This window comes from Vulpes lagopus, chromosome 6, assembly GCF_018345385.1.
Source record: "Vulpes lagopus strain Blue_001 chromosome 6, ASM1834538v1, whole genome shotgun sequence".
NCBI classification, from domain to species: Eukaryota; Metazoa; Chordata; class Mammalia; order Carnivora; family Canidae; genus Vulpes; species Vulpes lagopus.
In genome coordinates, this window is record NC_054829.1 from 77,367,422 (window position 1) to 77,385,134 (window position 17,713).

The window sequence follows — 17,713 nt, forward strand, 5'->3', positions numbered from 1 at the left end:
CTATGGTGGTAGCAGATGGATGCTGAGGTAGGAGGACTCAAGAGAAAGTCTATATGGGTAGGCTTTTTGCTACACTGGCAGCTGCTTTCTCATTTCAAACAGGAGACATAAGAATATAGGCATGACAAGGAATTGGAAAGTTCTAGGTCTGTTCATAGTCTAAATTAGGCTTGCACATTCTGAAGTTCAATATCATATGAATGCTGTAAAAGATCAAATAAATTCTATGATCTATCTGTATATGTAACACGATCCACCCCATCCAAATAATGAGTTACGAAGTAACAAACACAAGCTTTCAAAGGCAGACCATGGACACAAGGACTTCTTTCTTCTGTGCTGGTAGGGATCACCTGTTCCCTGGCTGCCTTTGTACTTCAAAGAACAGGCACAAGGCCCAAGCAAGCATCAGAAGGCAGTGAGAGCAGCAAGTAGCTCTGGTGAAATACCTAGTGGAATCAGTCCGGGTTGGAACGAGTTAGGAAAACTGAAACTGGAATTGTTCTTTGCACAAACCCTATTTCTCTTTCTTCCCTGGTCCCTCCTTCACCAATTCAGGTTTGGGTGGAGGGAAAGAAGACAGAAAAAAGAGGTCGAGGAGGATCTTGATTCTGTAGCAGTTTGCCTTAGTTCAGGATAACAGAATTGAAATGAAGCTGTTGAAATAAAAATTGGAGTGCTTTCCCTGTACCTATTGTCTCTGGGCCTGTCCCTAAGGATGGCTCCTATTGCAGAAAGAACATTTTTGTCTTTATTCTCTTGTGGGTTTTAGGGATCTCTCATTGGAAAAAGGGATAATAAGGCCATGACAAGTTGTTACTGGCTCTGCCCTTCAAATACACCTTTTTGACAACCTCAACTGTATATCTTAGTGCTGAAGAGCAGGGCCTTGGAATGTGAACAGCTGGGGTTTAAATCCTGGCACTGACTCTTGCTAGCTGTGTAACTTGGGGAGAAAATTGCTTAATCCTTCTGAACCTGAATTTTTTCACTCATAAATTGGAATGTCAATATTTAGCTCATGGGGGTCAAGGGTGAATTAAATGAGTCAAAGTATAGATTACCTGGCTCAGAATAAGGACTCACAGGGTGGTACCTTTTAACATTTAAACAGTAAATTAGAGATGGGGTCGCCAAGTTAGGAGCCCAACCTGGGCCTTTTATTTTTGTGGTTGCCCTCTACTTAGGCTGGAAAGCAGGGGAAGCCTTTCAGAAGGTTGCCTTAGGTTGGGTTGGCTTTTATCTTGAAGAAGGATGATTAAGTGTGGAATGTTGGCAGACTCTTCTACAGTGAGGTTGTCATGTATCTAGTTTTGAACTAGTATTTGAGCTTTCTGTCCAGGAAATCAACTGAGAAAACAGTGGGATAAGCATGTGGGGAGAGAACTCTAATTTGGTAAACTTTACTTTTACAGTGTTATTACATGACTTATAAAGGAATGTTCTCATTGACTTTTGCGCCTGCAGAAGCGATACCATTCTAATAGTCTCTTAGACATGAATTTGATATCATTCCTAATTCATACCTACATTATTTATATATTTGCACTGCTGCAGTAGAGCTGACCACTTAACTTTTCTTAAAGGTACCTCTTCTTGGACTTCCCAGGATGCTCTATCCCCTTTCTTCTTTCTTCCTTTCTGATAACAGAAGAGGTAATACAGTGTGCCAACTAAAAGCAAGAATTCTAGAGCCAGACTGCTTGGATTTGAATCAGGTTACATCATTTACAGGCTATGTTGCCTTGGGCCAATAATTCATTGTCCTGTGGCTCAGATTCCCCATGTGGAACATAAAGATGAATAATAGGGCAAAAGATATAATAATTATAGGAGGGCAGCCTGGGCGGCTCAGTGGTTTGGCCCTGCCTTCGGCCTAGGGCGTGATCCTGGAGACTTGGGATCGAGTCCCACATCGAGCTCCCTACATGGAGCCTGCTTCTCTCCCTGTCTGTGTCTTTGCCTCTCTCTCTCTTATAAATAAATAAAAATCTTTAAAAAAAAAAAAGATGAATAATAGGATTGTTGTGAGGATTAAGTGAGTCAATCAATATGTATTGGGTGTAGAACAGATCTATGTAATAATAGTAAGTGCTCTATGTGTGCCATGAACTATTATAGATGCTTTTCATTACATATTATTGATCGGCCCTCACAATAATCTTTTGAGTAAGCACTCTTTATTCCCATTTCACAGATGAGGGCCTAAAGCTTGTGTGAGATCACATAGCCAATAAACTAAGAATTAAATCTAGTAGATAATTAAACCCAGTTTTGTCTGCCTACCTTCAATGTTCATGTTCTTTACTACTTACCCTATCTTCCATAGTAGGTGTTGTGCTTTGTTTTTGGTTTTTAGGTGTTGTTTTTTTAAAACACATTCTTTGGAGCACCAGATGGCTCAGTTGCCTGAGTGTCTGCTTCAGCTCAAGTCGTGATCCCAGGGTCCTGGGATGGAGCCCCACATCAGCGCTCTGCTCAGCAGGGAGTCTGCTTCTCCCTCTTCTCCCTGCCATGCCCCCTGCTGGTGCTTTCTGTCAAATAAATAAAATCTTAAAAAAAAAAAAAAAACAAACCACACATTCTTCTTAAGCAGATTTGGTAATTTTGATGTAACCTGGCTACCTGAGAATAGAATCTCTTCTCTCATGACTACAGATACATGAACAGTCAAGATGAAAATGGTTGACTGGAATTAGCAAATTCCCAGAAAGCACTGGTAGCAATCACAGGAATAAATAAGTCAATTTGTTTCTAGTTGTCGATTGACTTGTTGCCTCAGACTGGTTATATCCTAGGTGGATTCCAGCTGGCCTCTTAGCCTCTAGCCTTATCCCATCCTTCAAATAGCTTTGGTATTTATCTAACCTTTCAAACTTTTGCTCTAAATTACCCCTAAAATGGAAAAGTGCTTCTAGCAAGTCTAGGGGAAGCATAGTTCATTTATCTTTTTAAAGATTTTATTTATTTATTCATGAGAGACACAGAGAGAGAGGCAGAGACATAGGCAGAGGGAGAAGCAGGCTCCCTGCAAAGAGCCTGATGCAGGACTCCATCCCAGGACCTCAGGATCACACCCTGAGCCAAAGGCAGATGCTCAACCATTGAGACACTCAGGTGCGCTATAGGGGATGCATAGTTTAAAGCAGTCTGCTATAAGCATAAAATTTTTTTGAAGACTTGCATTTTATCTTAAAAGTTCATGTGGATTTTCCTTATTTCCTTTTCTTAGTTTTTCTTTCAAGTAAGTATTTTATTTGTGAATGATCTTAGATTCACAGAAATGTTGCAGGGACAGTAAAGAAAGTTCCTTATTCCCTTTACTCAGTTTCCCCTAATGTTAACGTTTTATATAATCATGGTACATTTGCCAAAACTAAAAGATCGACATTTATACATTGTATGTACTGAACTCCAAACTTTATTTGGATTTCACCAATTTTTCCACTAATGTATTTTTCTGTTCCAGGATCCTACCCAGGGTACCATGTTGTATTTAGTTGACATACATCCTTAGTCTCTTCTGGTCTGTGAAGCTCCTCAGTCTTTCTTTATTTTTCATGACCTTGATTAACTCTTTTGAAGGGTTTTGAGGAAGGATATCATAGGGATGAAGGGCTCTTCTCACTATATTTAAGGGTGTTTAATAGCAACATGACTTATCACTGATGATGTTAACCTGGATCACTTCATTAAGGTAGTGTTAAGACAAAGTTAAGGCAGGGATGCCTAGGTGGCTCAGCAGTTGTGTGTCTGCCTTCCGCTCAAGGGCCTAATTCCAGGATCGAGTCCCACATTGGCTCCCTGCAGGCAGCCTGCTTCTCTCTCTGTGTCTCTCGTGAATAAATAAGTAAATCCTTTAAAAAAAAAAAAAAGACAAAGTTAAGGGAAACACTACCAGGTTTCTTCATAAAATTATTTTTTTTAAGTTTTAAAAAAATTAGTTAACATACAGTGATATTAGTTTCAGGTGTATGCAAAATGATTATTTTTTTCGTTTCCCTACTCTGTTCTTAGATACCGGAGTCACTAAGCCCAGCCCACACTCAAAGGGAGGGTAATTAAAATCCACCTCATGGATTGGGAAGTATGGACATATATTATTTCAAATTATTCTGTAAAGAAGATTTGTCTCTCCTCCTCTATTTATTAATTAAATCATTTATTTATATCAGTTTGGCTCATTAGTGTCTAATCATAATACTTTTTACTCTCAAATCTACAAATGGAATTAAATTTTCAGAAAACACGTGGATCCTGAGGATTCTGAGAAACACAGACAAAGCCCATGACCCACTAGGTCACCTCCTTGCTTTCTCCAAATCATAGACTTTAATAATAGTTGTGAACGAAAGAATAAATGAATGATACAGGTGAGCATGATGATTAGTGTTGTCTGAGAGTAAGGATGTTTGACACTAACACACTAACACAAGATGTCTGATCAAATAGCTACTCTTTCTCTTTTTTCTTCCTTCCTTCCTTCCTTCCTTCCTTCCTTCCTTCCTTCCTTCCTTCCTTCTACCTTCCTTCCTACCTTCCCCTCCTCCTCTCTCCCCTCCCCTTCCGTCGTTCCTCAAACTTTATTGGACATTTGGGGTCAGCTTCTCTTTTTGCTCTTACCCTGTGATCTTGGCTGGTGTGAGGAATGGAACTGTTACCTGATACAGAGAGGAGATCTTGTTCATATAGTTGAGGCCAACCATGAAGAAGGTGAAGCAAGTCCTAACACAGACTTGGTGGATGAGGCCAGATGCAAAGAGAGCCAAAAGGAGACAGAGAAGAATCTCAGGGAAGATCTTTGCTTGGAATCCTTTGCCAAAGACAACATTCATCAGATTACTGAAGGCGGTGAGAGAGAAGGCTGGAGCCCAGCAGGTGTCCCCTTTGATGGTAAGTCACTTAGGGGAAGCCAGCTGGAGGCTATATATATGCATCCCGGCAAAGAGCAGCAGGGACAGGAGGGAGAAGAGTGCCAGCGCGGTGCCCATACTCATGGCCATCACGGTCCTGCCCTTGGGTGCCTTGGGCCAAGAAAGGGGAGCCCAACTGGAGCAGTTGCTGTGCATGTGTGTTAGCATCTCATGTTTTTCCTTTTGATATTCCTTAAAACACATTAAAAATCTTTTATTTATTCTTAAAGATTTATTTTTGAAAAAGTGAGAGCGAGTACACACAGGGCAGGGGGCGAGGGTAGAGGGGGTGAAAAACTTAACCAGACTTCACACTGAGCGTGAAGCCCTAGGAGGGCTCAATCTCACAACCCCTAAATCAGGACCTGAGCTGAAACCAAGAGTGGACTCCTAACCACTGCGCCACCCAGGCACCCCTAAAATTATTTTATATTAAGACTAAGTGCTAGAGGGGTAGCTGATCCAGCCATTTTTACAAGGTGATTCTAAATTATGCCCTCAGAACAGTCTTCAACCACTCGGTTGGCTCACCTTACAACACAGTGAGGGGGAAAAAAAAAGGCAAAGAGGACCTGTAATGGTTCTTTAAAATAGGAAGCCTAATAAGAATCTCTGGCTTCCTTGCATCTGGAGACCGGTTTTTCACTAGCCTGAAATCCCGGAGCAATTGCAGAGCAGCAATAGATCCTAGGTCTTCTCATTGGTCTGCACCCAAGGTGAAGGCGGGGCTTTGAGTATAAACAGAAGAAAGTTGGCCTGAGGTAGTTTTTTTGCTCTGCTGCTGCTGCAGATGTTAGTAGGGGGTCAGTGAGTGAATACAGTCTAAAGTTTTACAGACGTACTGGTAGCTGGGAAGTTCTCCGCTGATTAAGAAGGGGTGAGTGGAAAGAACCAAACTTCTAGGTCTCAAGGAAAATTTTGGGTAGCTTACTTTAGAAATGAAAGGCGAGTGAAGAAAAAAGACAAAGAAATCCTAAGCAAACAACATAAAACCAGCTGTTTGCAGACAGAAAATATCTCCTACAAAGTTATAGTTCCTTCCTAAAGTCCTTTTATCAGGTCTGTCTTCCTTGAAATACAAACAGAGGAGAAATTTTCTAATTATTGGGGTTCCTAAAGGGAGTCCTTGGAGAAACTTAACATTGAGTCCTCAGTTTTGAGTTTAATGCTTGAATCTGAGAAGCCACCTGCTTCTAATTAGTTTGTTTAACCTCCAGCTTAAAAGATGCTTCAGCAAAATCACTCTTCCACCTACTTCACTGCAGTTGTATAAAGCTTTAAAAGTACATGGCTTCTATACTTAAAGCAAATTCACTTATCTTGCTTTCTTCATGAAAATTTTCTGAATCCTTTCTTTCTAGCCTTCAGTGGGAGTCGTAAAGTCTATTGGAAACTCCTGTCTAAAGTAAAGGCAGAAAGTGAGGGAAAACTACTTTCTCCCTGCTTTAGAGACTATCGTTAGTTTGGCTTGGGTGAAAGTCATGGGCAAAAAATGTAGGGTATTTCTGAATTACATTTCTTCAAGGGAAGGAAGGGTCTTTAGTGATCTGTTAGTAAAGGATTAAAGTGAACTTCACCATGTGCTTTTGAGTCTTCTTACCAGGGAGTTACGGGTTTTAACCACACTCCCTTAGAAAGCAGTTGTCTGATCTGAAAAGGATTCACCTACTTGAATGTGGAGTTGAGGGGGAATTGTATTTCTTCCTCTTCGGGCTCTTCAGTTAATGTCAGGATTGCTTATTTGAGAGCACTTTACTGATGAGTGAACGGAATGAAGCCTTGGTAGTTGGGATAGTGAGGAAACTTGATCTGCTTAAATGGTTACCCAGGGCACTATGAGAATTGTGAGGCTTCCTTGAGCTTATTGAGAAACCAGTGTCTGTCATGGAGAAAAGGGATAATGTGGCATCTTTGTAACAGACTGATCAAGACCATCCTATGTGATGGATACAGTATCTTGACCATGAGGATTTCCCAAGTGCTACATAGCAAATTGCATTGCAGTCTGTGTGCCGACTTGTTTCTTATAAAAATCGTGATGTAACTTTAAACACCTGTGTCTACCTGCTTTAAGAAAAATCTGGAAAAAATGGGGATGAGGGTAGACAAAGTTACATATCCTCATACTTCCGTGAATGGGGAGTTAATTTTGTTAATACTGTACTTTATGAGGGAAGCAGGGCTCAAGAAGAACAAATATCTTGCCTTGTAGATCTTGGGCTCAAAGATGTGCAGTTCTGGCTTTGGCAATCTGCTTAATGTAGAATCACTTGACAGATGAGATATGAGATCTTAAGTCTCAGCCTTTCCAAAGGATGCTGCTAGTTAATGGTCATAATTAGAACTGGGGTGTTGGGGGTGGGGTGGGAGAACTCAGCAAGATGAAGCCCAGGGAGAGCAGTGAGAGACTTAGCTTCTCTGTGGCTGCCTAACCCTGAAAACCAATTTCTCATTATTCATCCTGTATAGTTCTCACCTGTAACTGTCTCTTTACTGATAGCAAAACTTCTCTGCCTCTAATAATTCCAGAAGCTAGTGACTTAATGATCAACCAAGAATTCAGTTAAATATAAATGAAGTCTAAGAGGTAGTGCATATATATTTTGTCTACTAGCCTCCTTCCACTTCTGTAAGCTTCATTAACTATAAAAGCTAACGGAAACAACAAAAAAACAAACCATATACACAACTTCAAACCTACAAAATATTTCAGTGGATTACTGGACAAAATACCTCTCAATAGAAAACTGACTAGAGACACACAAGTTTGCCTTTCTCACCTTAGAAATGCAGGGCAAAATGATTGACACCTACTCTTTGCTTAAAGGACTCAACTGCTGGTGAATTCCATGCAACTGGTATCTCTGTAGGTGTTACTGCATAGGCTTCTGGAGTAGCCAGACTAGGGTATGGCGAACTAGGGTATGATGAAGGGTTAGGAGACAAGCTTGTAACTAAGACCATAATTGGAGAGGGCGAGAAGAGGTTGAATAACATTAAGCTTTTTAAATGTCAAACTTCTTTTTAGAATAAGACCTGTAATAGTGCAGAATTTTCCCCTGCCAGTGGAAATTTGGCTATGCTTTAGGGCACTTCATCTGTGTGGATACTTCTGAGCTTTGGCCTGATGTGCAGTCTGCTTTCTGGTCCACTGGCCCACAAACCTCATAAGTTGTCTCCTAAAACTTGCCTGGGATTTAGCTTTTTGTAAGTCAAACCCTGACTAGCCCTCAGGGTGGCGTTAATAGAAATTCTTAAGTGTGTCAAGACCATTTTGGGTTCAATTCATTTCTTGGGTTTCTGCCTAGTATCCACTGTTTACCTAGAGCTGCTCGACACCAGAGTTCAGTTCTACTTTCCTAGGAAACTGGTTGTTTGCTATATCTTATTAGCACCAAACTTTAAAGTGTCCTTAGTCAAAGACCCATATCCTTATCTTAATGGTAATCAGCCACTCAGACAAGAACTAAGCAAGAAAAGTAGGAAAAGTGTCAATGGTGAGAGAATTCGATGATAGAAATTGTTACCAGATCAACTAAAACTTGTGCCTTTAGGAGAAGATGTTAGTTTCTCAGCAGTATTTTATTAAAGATAGCACTCTGAATATCAAGACCTCCACATCCAGCCCCATAAATCTACCTGTAGGTGAGGCAATATTAGATATCTTAATTCAAATAAGTACTTTTGAACCTTTTCCCGCCAATTTTGATGCATAGCAAAGAAAGGGCTGCTCTAGGAGCAGCAGGGGAGTATGCTTTTACCAGCCTACTGCCCCAATGGGCCCAGGGAACATCCGAGATATTGGGGAATATAGTCTGAAAATGTTTAAACACAGTACTTAAGCTTGAAGGAAAAAAATGCCTACTCATTAGCTTTTTAAAAACTCAGTCTTGGGATCCCTGGGTGGCGCAGCGGTTTAGCACTTGCCTTTGGCCCAGGGCGCGATCCTGGAAACCCGGGATCGAATCCTGTGTCGGGCTCCCTATATGGAGCCTGCTTCTACCTCTGCCCCTCTCTCTCTCTCTCTGTGTGTGACTATCATGAATAAATAAAATTTTTTAAAAAATCAGTCCTTATTAAGGAAGATACCTCAAGCTTGCAGCTATGACTACAGCATTAACTTCTCTAAATTCTCAGGATGCCTCTAGGGAAACTCCATTTCTAGGCCCAATCTCCTTTCTTCCTATGGCAAACTTAAGTTTAAGTAGAAATCACCTCACTCTGGGTCTTCAGGCTTCTGTTGATGTGTATTGTAGTGCTGAGTCTGAGGTCTTAAATGGAGATGGAGTTGGAGGAAAGACTCACTGGGAAGCTTTGGCCTTCACTATAGTTTGGACTCCTTTGATAGGTAATTTACATATATAACAGCCCTTTCACAGACCTGATTGTATTTAACTCCAAAGGCTGGCATTTTTTTTCCTCCAAGGAACTAATCTTGCAGAGGCCTGTGGGTGTGAGCTGTGGTGGCCAGAGTTTAATTAGGTCTGTTTTCCTTCACTTCCCAAACCAGAGCTGTGGTCCCGAGACTGATGAGTGCAAGTGACTGGCTGCGAGCAAACAATTCTTCTCTGAAGCTTGTGTGTTATGTGAGGTTGGTCTGTAGGCAACTAGATTCAACACCCCTGTGCAGAGCACACTCTGGAAGGGAGGTGTTGCCTTCCAGGAACCTTACAGCATGGCTTATAAAGGAATTTAGCACCCAGCTGTGGCTCAGGGTGCTTAATCAGTTACAGCATAATTCTTCAGGGGAAAAAGGCGAGGGAAGGCAGGCTGAGAATCAGAACCAACTTTCAAGTCTGTTATTCTTTGAAGTAATTTTGGAAAGGGTTGGAGACTCTTCCTTTAGCCTAAACTCATTACAATAAAAGCCATTAAGCCCTGGTTTAAAATTTCGTGTCTAATCCAGGCACAATTTTATTCAACTAGGTGATAGAGAAAGGGCTTTTGAAGACTAAGTATGGAGTGAAATGAATGAAGCTTTGCTGCACTAGCAGGAAGGCCCACTAGCTGACCACAAAATGTGGTCTCACTTCCCCAGGGCATGGTCTGGTGGAAGCAAAGCCAACTTTTGAGCTGAAGGAGAACCGTGGAAAAGTCCAGGTTAGGTTTTGGCCTGTGGTATCACAGGAGAGGTTTCTGAAACATTCAGAGAATTCCCTGCGGGATGTTTAAATGGGGCGTGATCAACTAAAGTACAAGGAATAATAATCAAAAGAGACCTGATGTCGTGGTGGAGGGAAAATGTCAGAGGAGTCTCATCTAAGTAACTTGAATTCACCTACACATCAAATGATGAACACTTATGAATTCAACCTGAGATCTAAGAAAAGCCTTGCTGCACAATAGAAAAGTGACCACTTTTTGCAAGGTGGGGAAGTGAGAAAAGTGAATCTGAGGGGATATATTGGAAGATAAACTGCAAGGGGAGGGAGCCTCTGTCAGTTGGCTATGGGATGTAGCAGCAGAGTGCAAAATTGGAACCTTCAAAAGTCTGCTCCAGGGAGGAAAGTCCCTGCATGAAATGTGCTCAGGTGGCAAAAAGAGGTGGAATCCTAGGTGGGATAGTGTGGTCAGGATCCCCAGGGTCATGGAAATAATGGGGGTGCCTGAGAGCAGCAGTTTCTAGGCATGGAGCAGGGAAAACCAGCTATAATCAGCGAGCCCAGGACTAGGCTCTTGGCTTGGTGTTGCCATAAACTGTGAGCTGTGACATGATCAGGCAACTGCTCTCCAAGTAAGGGCCCAGCAAACAGAATGCCTCCCTCCTTCCCCCGGGAAGATTGGTGCATGTGTGCCCCGCAGGACACAAATGTTGATTGACTGCTTTTCCCTGAGGGTGCTCTGCAGAGTGGGAGCTGAGATCATTCAGCTTCAGGGCTAGAGATAGGGGCACTGGCATTTTAATTTTTTTCATCTTCTAAAGCTGCAGCAGAAAGCCTTCAGGGAACAAAAGCCACATAGAGCAACCTGAAGCAGTTTACACTGAGCCTGCCCCCCGGGGTGGTAGAACTTTGCCCAGGCAAAGACACCTGAGATGCAGTGCAACAGGTCTCTCCCCCAAGACCAGCCAGAAGGTTAGGCTCAGACCAAGTGTATGAATCACACGGAACTGAAAAACTCCTGTATTAGGGGAACATCATACATAGAAATCAAGGTGTTTTTTTTTTCTCCTGAGTCTTTAGTCTTTCAGTTTAAAGCCTTTTCCCCCTTTTTACTGGTTTCTTTTATCAACTTTGTGTTTAAGTCTTTTAAGATTAATTATTATATTTTATAGATCATTTTTTGGCTTCCTTTCACTGTATGTGATTTTACTTGGGTTTTCTTTTTTTTTTTTTTCTTTTTTTTGTAATCTTGGTATCAAGTGTCTTCTAACAGACTAAAATACACCCAGGCCCAAGTTTATCACCATGTTTTGTCCACTTGTGAGATTATATTTTTTTCTCTACTTGGTTTTGGATATCTTCAGATTTGTCTAGTGTGTATTTTTCTGGGGTCATGGTTGATATTTTTGATATATTTTCCCCCCCTCATTTCATCCCTTCTCTGGACAAAATGACTAGAAGAGGAAATTCACAACAAAAGAACCAGAGGTAATACTCTACCTCTCTACTATCTACCTATCTACTATCTACCTATCTACTATCCACTCTACTCTATCTAATTGATGAAAAGATAGGTCAGACCTAGAATTCAGGAAAACAATCATAAAGCTACTAGGTAGGCTTGAAAAAGCATAGAAGACACTAGAGAACCCTTTAGTGCAGAAATGAACTAAAATCTAATCAAGCTGAAAGTAAAAATGCTTTAACTGAGATGCAGCCTAAAATGGACACTCTTAACATCTAGGGTAAATAAGGCAGAAAAGTCCATGACATAGACAAAATGATGGAAAAGTAAAGAATTTGAGGAAGAAAAAACTAAATGGATCATGAGGGGAGGCTTTGAGAAATCAGTAATACCATAAAGTGAAACATTATTGGGGTTCCAGAGGAAGAAAAGAGAGGGACAATGTATATTTGAGCAAATCATACTTGAGAACTTTCCTAATCTGGGGAAGGAAACCTGCATTTAAGTCCAGGAGGCATAGAGAACCACCTCTTCCAAAAATCAATAAAAATAGATCAACACTCTGACATATAGTAGTGAAGTTTGCAAATCTCAGAAATAATCCTGAAAGCAGTTGGAGACAAGAAGTCCTTAATCTACAAGGGTAGAAACATTAGACTGGCAGCAGACAGAGCTGCAGAGACCTGGCAGGTCAGAAAGGCTGGCATGATATATTTAGGGCACCAAGTGAGAAAGGTATGGAGCCAAGAATACTTCATCCAACAAGGCTGTCATTCAGAATAGGAGAGCTAATGAGCTTCCAGATCACAGAAAATTTGATCACCAAACTAGCCCTGAAAGAAATATTAAAGGGGATCCTGTAAGCAAAGGGAGAGCCCAAAAGTAACATAGACCAGAAAGGAACAGACCATATACAGAAACAATGACTTTACAGGTAATACAATGGCACTGATTTCCTATCTGTTGATAGTTACTTAGAATGTAAGTGGGCTACATGCTCCAAAAGACACAAGGTATCAGACAAAATAAGTCCCGTTCATATGCTTTCTATAAAATTCATTTTTAGACCCAAGGTCCTTTAGAGATTGAAAATGAGGGGGTGGAGAACCATTTATCATGCTAATGGACATTAAAAGAAAGCTGGGGTAGCAATCCTTAGACAAATTAGATTTTAAATCAAAGACTGGGGACACCTGGGTAGCTCAGCAGTTGAGCATGTGCCTTCAGCTCAGGGTATGATCCTGGGGTCCAGGGATCAAGTCCCATATTGGACTCCCTGCATAAAGCCTGCTTCTCCCTCTGCCTATGTCTCTGCCTCTCTCTCTCTCTGTGTCTCTTATGAATAAACAAATAAAATCTTAAAAAAAAAAAAACACTTCAGTAAGGGATGAAAAGGGACATTATATCATAAATCAGGTCTCAACAGGTACCAAATGATTGGGATTATTCCCTGCATATTTTCAGACCATAATGCTTTGAAACTTGAACTCGATCACAAGAGGAAATTGGAAGGAACTCAAATAGTTGGAGGTTAAAGAGCATCCTAGTGAAGAATAAATGGGTCAACCAGGAAATTAAAGAATTAAAAACATTCACAGAAACAAATGAAAATGAAAACACAATGGTTCATTCTGGGATGCAGCAAAGGAGTCCAAAGAGGGAAGTACAAAGCAATACAAGACTTTCTTAAACTAGAAAAGTCTCAAATACACAAGCTAACTTTACACCTAAAGGGCCTGAAAAAAGAACAGCAAATAAAGCCTAAACCCAGTGGGAGAAGAGAATAAAGATTAGTGCAGAAATCAATGAAATAGAAACCAAAGGAACCAGAGAACAGATCAATGAAACTAGAAGCTGGTTCCTTGAAAGAATTAATAAGATCAATAAAACCCCTAGGCAGGGATCCCTGGGTGGTGCAGGGGTTTGGTGCCTGCCTTTGGCCCAGGCATGATCCTGGAGACCTGGGATCGAATCCCACGTCAGGCTCCTGGTGCATGGAGCCTGCTTCTCCCTCTGCCTATGTCTCTGCCTCTCTCTCTCTCTGTGTGACTATCATAAATAAATAAATAAATAAATAAATAAATAAAACCCTAGGGAGATTTCTCAAAGAGAAAGAACCCAAATAAAATCATGAAAGAGGTGAGATCATGACCAATATCAAGGAAATAAAACTTTAAGAACATGTTAGAAACTATGCCAACAAATTAGGCAATCTGGAAGAAATGAATGCATTCCTAGAAACCTATAAACTACCAAAACTGAAACAGGAAGAAATAGAAAACCTACTACAGACCCACAACTAGCAAGGAAATTGAAGCAGTAATAAAAAGTCTCACAAGAGTCAGTCTCACAGGGCCAGATGGCTTCCTAGGGGAATTCTACCAAACATTTAAAGAACTGCAGCAAAAACCATAAGATACTTAGGAATAAACCTAACCAAAGAGGTAAAGCATCTGTACTCTAAAAACCAGAGAACACTTATGAAAGAAATCGAGGAAGACAGAGATGGAAAAACATTCCATGCTCATGGATTGTAAGAATAAATATTGTGAAAATGTCTGTTACTCAGAGTAATCGACACACTCAATGCAATCCCTATTTTTTCAGAGATGGAACAAATAATTCTAAAATTTGTGTGGAACCACAAGAGACCCAGAATAGCCAAAGGAATGTTGAAAAAAAAAAACAAAAACCCAAAGCTGGTGGCATCACAATGCCAGATTTCAAGCTATAGTACAAAGCTGTAACCAAGACAGTATGGTACTGGCACAAAATAGACACATCAGGGCAGCCTGGGTGGCTCAGCAGTTTAGTACCGCCTTCAGTCCAGGGCCTGATCCTAGAGACCTCAGATCTACTCCCACGTCAGGCTCCCTGCTTGGGGCCTGCTTCTCCCTCAGTCTGTGTGCCTCTCTCTCTCTCTCTCTCTGTCTCTCCATAAATAAATAAATACAATCTTTTAAAAACGACACATCATTCAATGGAACAGAATACAGAACTCAGAAATGGACCCTCAACTCTATGGTCAAATAATCTGACAAAGCAGGAACAAATATCCACTGGAAAAAAGACAGTGTCTTCAACATATGGTGCTGGGAAAATTGGACCATTTCCTCACACTATACACAAAAGTAGATTAAAAATGGACAAAAGACCTAAATGTGAGACAGGAAACTCCTAAAATCCTAGAGAACACAATCAGCAACCTCTTCAACCTCAGCCACAGCAACTTCTTGCTGTACTTGTCTCTGAAGGCAAGGGAAACCAAAGGCAAAAATGAACTATTGGGACTTCATCTAGATAAGAAGCTTTTGCACAGCAAAGGATACAGTCAACAAAACTAAAAGACAACCTACAGAATGGGAGAAGATATTTGCAAATGACATATCCAAAAAAGGGCTAGTATCCAAGATCTATAAAGAACTTTCAGGAATTCCTGGATGGCTCAGCAGTTTAGCGTCTGCCTTCTGCCCAGGGCATGGTCCTGGAGTCCGAGGATCAAGTCCCACCTCAGACTCCCTGCATGGAGCCTACTTCTCCCTCTGCCTGTGTCTGTGCCTCTCTCTCTCTGTCTCTGTGTCTCTCATGAATAAATAAATCTTTAAAAAAAAAAAAAAACTTCTCAAACTCCACACCCATAGAACAAATAATCCAATCAAATGGGCAGAAGACAGGAACAGACATTTCTCCAAAGACCTACATATGGCCAACAGACACATGAAAAAATTCTCAACATCATTTGCCATCAGGGAAATACAAATCAAAACCACAATGAGATACCACCTCAACCAGTCAGAGTGGCTAAAATTAACAAGACAGAAAACAAATGTTGGAGAGGATGCAGAGAAAGGGGAACCTTTTTACACTGTTGGTGGGAATGCAAGCTGGTACAGTCACTCTGGAAAACAGTATGGAGGGTCCTCAAAGAGTTAAAAGTAGAGCTACCCTATGACCCAGCAACTGCACTACTGGGTATTTACCCCACAGATATAAATATAGTGATCTGAAGGGGCGCCTGCACCCCAGTGGTTATAATAGCAATGTCTACAATAGCCAAACTAAGGAAAGAGCTGAGATGTCTAAAAAAAAAAAAAAAGAGCTGAGATGTCTGACAGATGAATGAATAAAAGACGTGGGGTGTGTGTGTTTGTGTATATATACATACATATACATACAAAATGGAATACTAAGCTATCAAAAAAGTGAAATCTGCCATTTGCAATGAAGTGGATGGAACTGGAGGGTATTAGGCTGAGTGAAATGTCTATTGGAAAGCATTATGTCATTTCATTCATGTGGAATACAAGAAACAGTGCAGAGGCTCATAGGGGAAGGGAGAGAAAACAATGGGAAATCATCAGAGACAAACCATGAAAGACTCTTAACTCTAGAAAACAGGGTTTCTGGAGGGAAAGTGGGTGAGGGTTGGGGTAATTGGGTGATGGACATTAAAGAAGGTATGTGATAAGCACTGAGGGTTATGGGGAACTGATGAATTATTGAACTCTACATCTGAAATTAATGCTGTACAATATGTTGGCTAACTGAACTTAAAAAAAAAAAAAAGTGACTGATGTAACACTTTGTTTTCAGGTCTAGGTTTAGGAATTCCCAGGTAAATGGGTTATAGTATAAACAGCAATTCCTGTGATCTTGTCTTTTGAAATATAGTTCTCATCTTGAAGAACCCTCAACTTCCAGAACAGCATTTGTGGAAAGCTTCTAAATCATATAGTTCTTGGTACATTCCTTATAAAGAATTTTTAGAAGACTCTAGAATGGTGCTGTCCAAGAGACATGAGAAGCACAGGTACAAACCACATACTATAATCTTAAATGTTATAGTGACTCCATTAAACTTAATTTTAACTCAATAGATGAAATGTATTTCAACATGTAATAAAGGGCTTATATTTTGGTACTCCTTGAAGTTTAGTACGCACTTTAAACTTAACAGCACATTCCCATTCAGACTAGCCTGTCTCAAGTGCCCAGAGGCAAGTGGCATTCCTATTGGAATAGATAAAAGGTAACTTTGCAGAGGGTGGGGGGGATCTACTATCGCCCTTGAAGTTACTGTCTTAGATGTTGGTCTAAGATGACCTGTGTAGATTGCAGTTTCAGTATTGCTGTCAGGTAACTGTAAACCTTTCAAAAGGGGAATGCCCAGGAATCAGAACACCTGGAACCGTTTAACCGTTGACTTGGACTTTGTCAGAATGATTGTCTTTAACCATCCTTCAGCAATATGGCAATCTTCCACACCCCTAGCAAGCACTTTATTTGATTATTGCTGGCAAACTTTGTTCTTGAATCTTCGATGCTATGTGTACCCAAAGCACAGAGTCTAAAATTTAGTTTTAGTAACTCCTAGTAATTCTAGGTAGAATACCAGAAAAATACTACGTATAGTGCTTACCTTTGGAATATTTTCTAATTAGTGGTATCTTAGAGATCAAGTACTTAAGCATTCAATATCTAACTTAACAGAGCCTTCAATCCTCACCACCACCTCTAGAATACTACCAGAGGTTTTTTTTTTTTTTTTTTTTTCCACTGTGGGAGAAGCTGCCTCATACTGGGCTGAATTACACTCCAGTTAAGCTAGGTGCTCTTCAGTGATAGGCTGTTACCGAAACCCCTCATAAGCCAACCGAAGAAGCATAGGTGTTTATAAGGGGCTTTACCAAGGACTGGGGAAGTGCTTGTATAAGGACCAGTGTAAATGGATATCAAACTGAATTAAGTTTTCCATAATAGGGGGGAAATCTTTATGTTTTCCCTCTATTACTCAGCACTCTCTAAGTAAACTGAATTTGAATTGGAATTCAGAACAACCAGGCTAGTTCCCCCTTCCCCAGGTGTTTGCATTCTTTGGAGGCTAATCTAAATTTGCCAAGGGGATGTTGTGTTGGGAGTAGGAAGGTGAAGAAAGGGGAAGGTATCTTTTCCTCAGACCAGTGTCAGAAAGCTGTGGTAATGCTGAACCCCCGATTCAAATTGGGCAGCTATGTAGGGTCAAGGTGTCTGATGTGGTATGGAAGCAAGGCAGTAGCTTCATTTAAGAACCATAGTTTGGGGGGATCCCTGGGTGGCTTAGTGGTTTAGCGCCTGCCTTTGGCTCAGGGCATTATCCTGCAGTTCCAGGACTGAGTCCCGCGTTGGGCTCCCTGCACGGAGCCTGCTTCTCCCTCTGCCTGTCTCTCGTGAATAAATAAATGAAATCTTAAAAA

General features: G+C 40.9%; 1 pseudogene; it reads right to left on the reverse strand.

Moving 5' to 3' along the window:
- Positions 1 to 3,215: 3,215 nt before the first annotated feature.
- Positions 3,216 to 5,003, reverse strand: LOC121492658 (annotated as a pseudogene).
- Positions 5,004 to 17,713: the final 12,710 nt, after the last annotated feature.